This window comes from Equus asinus, chromosome 22, assembly GCF_041296235.1.
Source record: "Equus asinus isolate D_3611 breed Donkey chromosome 22, EquAss-T2T_v2, whole genome shotgun sequence".
NCBI classification, from domain to species: domain Eukaryota; kingdom Metazoa; phylum Chordata; class Mammalia; order Perissodactyla; family Equidae; genus Equus; species Equus asinus.
Window position 1 is genome coordinate 24,630,574 of NC_091811.1, and position 4,650 is coordinate 24,635,223.

Consider the following 4,650-nt stretch of genomic DNA (forward strand, 5'->3'; position numbering starts at 1 on the left):
GTAGGTACTGTGCTATATGCAAATGTAGGCATATTTGTCTGTGTAGGCCAAAGGAGGGGAGGCATTTCGCAAAATGCCTTTAGAGCAGAAACAGACTTTCGAGATAGAATCTTTTGTAGCCTCGTGAAAATAAGCTAAACTTTTCAGAAACAACAAGTACAGAGGAATACTCATCTATAAATTGGAAAAAAACCACACACAAAACAAAACATGACTAATACTTCAACAGTGAGTTCACCTCAAGCATTTCATGAATTTCACATGACCCACCCACTTTTTCTCTGTACCTCTGAAGATTACCATATCAGCAGCAATAATGCTCTGTTGTTTGAGCGCCAGATTTACATATCAACGTAGCCATGGCATTCCTGAATGTAGAATATTGTACTGTTTGCCTTGTTTGTGGTTTCTCTAAGAAGGTTAATTTTTATTCCTTAACCCTCCTCGCTTAATCTCATGCCACCCCCTACCTCTCTTCAATTAGTGGTTTGTTTTTCTCTTTGAATTGTTTTCCTCCTTTCCTTTCTCAGCCCCTGCGTCATAATTTGAACCATCCACAAATTCACTGTACAGCCATGCTGTATTTTAAACTCTTTATCACTCAGCCAGAGATGATCAACTCTTTGAAAAGACAAGCCAGGGACAGAAGTGATGACCGGTCACTTCCAGGATGATTCTGGGATGCCTTCTTCCCCAAATGGGTGATGTGTGATACGGTGGGTCAGAAGTTACCATGGTAAATTTCATGGCCACCTTCGTTTCTTCTTTGACAGGCTTTCTTTTTAATTATTGCTGTTTCTAGATTGGAGATGGGTCTAGTAAAAATTTCCATGCCAGAATTGAATCAAACAATTTTCATTTCCAATGAAAGTTTGGAAAGAGCTGGATAATTTTTAAATTCTTAGACTCTTATGTGTCAAACTTCATGGAAAGCCAGCTGGAGCCTAACAAGCTATTTTAATGAGCCTCCTTTCTCTCTGATGCTCCCCAGGGAATATGTGCCAAGCAGACCCATGTGGCCCAGGGAGTAACACGATCATCTTGGCTCTGTTTAGACACCTGTGCTCTTTTAGCCTAATGGTAAGGGGAACAGGAGAGGGAGAAACGAGGGCATGGAAGGCATGCAGACCTAGTGGGAGTGGGTGTGTGCCATGCCGTTTAGGAATTCACTACAAGAGACTCCACAGCAGGAGCAGAGGCTTGATGCATCACAGGCCAACAGTGCCTCTATGTGGGATGTCTGAGAGCGTATGAAATGTGTTTGTGTGTGTCTTGGGGAGGGAGGAATGAGGAGGGTAGGGAGGAGAAAATTATATGCATTTTTTAAAGGAATGGCATGCCTTGGAAGTTCCTTTTGAGAAGGCAATAGAGGAAGAAAATATTGAAAACCATGGATATGAAGTATGCTCAGGACCCTGAGAGCATATTCTTCTTCTAAATTTCCTCCCACTCCTTTAAAACATTTTTTTCTTTTGCTGTGTTCACTTTTCATTTTCCAGGGATCAGTCTGATGCCTGGCTCACCCTACCTACTCTGAACAACTTAGCACACAGATATTAAATTTGATCTGTATTAATTTTTCACCAGATGCCTTGTTTTGTGACTGTTCATAGTCTCCTGTATGTGTGAATTTCTCCTTCCTGGATTATAAAGTCCTTGAGGATTTATACTTATAGAAGCTAATACTCCCTCTTGTTCTTTCTCACCTCTTTGTTACCAATTCTGGGTATTTCTCAGCAAACTTTTATATATGACTACGCATACTTCTTCGTAAGATTTTCTTCCTTTTACAAAGTCTTATTTTGTGATGTGATTAAGGTTTATTTTTATAAATTAAATTTAAAAATTTAAAGTATTTTCACACTTTCTAAAGTGAGCATTTTTATAGTTTTAAAAAAGAATTGAAATTCTTATTTTAATTGTGTAATATTTCAAATGTACAGAAATACAAAGAAAACAGTACAACATACACTCCACCACCAGATTTAACATATTTGCTTCATCTCTTTAAAAATTAAATATACAGCTAATCACCTAAGACCCTCTCCATCCCGTTCCCTTCCTCTCTAGAGAAAACCACTCTCCTGAAGCTGGTATACATACTTCCCCTGCATGTTTTTAGGTTTCTGCTACATGGTTCAAAAGGTCTTCGTCCTCCTTCCTGAGGGGCTGGCCATTGGATCTGTGAGCTGCTCACACGCAGCCAAGCATGGCCAGCGGTGGAAGAACAGGGTAGATGAGTGCCATTACAGAGGGCCAGGTGTGCTTTTGTCAGCCGGGATGCAGGAAGAGAGAGTAGCTGGGGACTAACCCATGGGAAATGCAGTTCCACCGCAAGAAAAGGGCTTAGCAGAGCCAAGGAGTAGCTGGGGAGGCAGAATTGAGGCCATGCTGGGCACAGGACAAGGAGGTGGAAAGCGGTTTGTGGAGGTATCAAACAACATGGGTATTAGGAGGATGAGGAACAGAGCCTGCAGAGCACAGACTTTTGCTCCCCTGCTCATCAGAGAGGATGTGGCTAGGCGTCTCTCAGACTGCTAGGAATGCAGTTTAGGGGTTAAGTGTGCGCCCCTGACTAGAGAATAGCAACTCCAGCATGTCAGACCCATTACCAACCGCTTGACCTGACTAGGTGGCATTTACTTAGAGGAAGTGACCTACTTTAGTTCCTCGGAAGCGTTATAGATGGGACAGACACAATTCAACTCTCCTATTATCACCCTTCCTCAATTTGGAGTTGCCAGTGTGAAAATTAATAAACGGAAACCTCATTTAAAACGAAGTCGGGAGGCCAGAAGGGGGAGCTGGCACACCCTAAGATGATGACAGTGGCCAAGCCCAACGGGAAGAAGAAAAATTTCCTCTTCTTGCCCAGCAAGAGCTCTCAGCCAATGAGAGACTGTCACGACTCAGCCAATGAAAAGCCACTACACTTCAGATTCCTCCAATGGACAGTACTCTCCCAACCTCCTTTTCCCCTCTATAGAAGAGTTTCTCCTCCCGTTGCTGCTCAGGAACTTGCAGGTGGTTCGCCATGGTTGCAGATCTCGAATTGCAAGTCTTTGTTGATCCTGAATAAACCCATTTTTACTGGAAAAATGACTGGCTGTTTGTTTATTAATGTCAACACCACATAAAATAGAAGATACCCAGTTACGTTTGACTTTAGGATAAACAACGAACACTTTTTTTTAGTAAAAGGGTGTCTCAAATATTGTACGGGACAAACTTATACTAAAAAGGTATTTGTTTATCTGAAATTCTAATGTAAGAGATCTGGGAATTCTACTTGAATTGAATTTTGGGAAGGGTTTAGCAAAGCACCTTAGGAGTCTTTGAAAAGGAGTAAGACAAAGGGCTCTCTAGAATAACAGTAGGCGACATACAATCTTCGTCAAATTCTCAATGGCCTAACATAGGCTAAAACAACAAGCTGACTGAATTTATTAAATCAAGAGGATTTAAAGACAGTGATTTGTAATGGCTTTTTTGAGATATAATTCATATACCATAAAATTCACTCATTTAAAATGTACAATTTAGTGGGTTTTAGTTTATTCGCAGAGTTGTGCAGCCATGACCAAATCAATTTTAGAACATTTTCATCACCTCAAAAAGAAACCCAGTGCCCATTAACAATCACTCCCCATTCCTGGTCCCCCTCCCTTCCTGTTGTTCCCCAGCCCGAGCCCTTGGCAAGCACTCATCAACTTTTCGTTTCTTTAAACATACCTATTTTGCACATTTCACTATAAATGGAATCTATAATACGTGGCCTTTGAGTCTGGCTTCTTTCACTTAGCATATTTTCAAGGCTCATCCACATTGTAACATGTATCATCAGCACTTTATTCCTTTCCATGGTCTAATAATGTTCCTTTGTACACATATACCACAATTGGCCTATCCATTCATCCATTGATAAACATTTGGTTTGTTTTTACTTTTTGACTATTATGAATAATGTTTCTAGGACAGAATGTTTATGTACAAGTTTTCCTGTGGGCATATATTTTCATTTCTCCTGGAATTGTTGGCCATACAGTAACTCTAATATTGTGACGAACTGCCAAGTTCTTTCCCAAAGCAGCTGCACCATTTTACATTATTCTTTAATAAAGACTTTTCAGGGTTTCCTCGGTGTCCCTGAGGAGGGCTTGCTCCCAGGGCACCTCCTTTACGGTTGCCTCCGCGGGGCCCCAAGCTCCCTCCTCTCCCTGTCCAGGCCGCTGGAACCCAGGAGCTAAAAGACCCCAGGGAACGCACTGTGGGAAACGTAGTTTCTGCCTCCTGCCTGGCCCCTCCTCCGCAGCGCTTACGGCCAAGAGGAAAACAAGACTCCTCGCTGAGGCTATGTGGACATTGTAGTTTTCTTTCCAGTCAGCCGCGCAGAGACTGTGGTCAGCAAAACTACAATCCCCAGAATACCGCGGTGCTACGGCAGCCGAAGGGGCCAGTCCGTGCGCACCACTCCCGCCCGCTCTCCCGTCCCGGCCCCTCTCCAGGGCGTCTGTAAACACACCCAGAGACTGTCATGGAGGGGGAGGAGGAGGCGGTGGCGGCGAAGGGAGGCGTTTTGGGCCGCCTCCAGGGTCCGCTCTGCCATTCCTGAATTGGTCCCTCGTCCCCGTGACTGTGGCATCAGGAAAA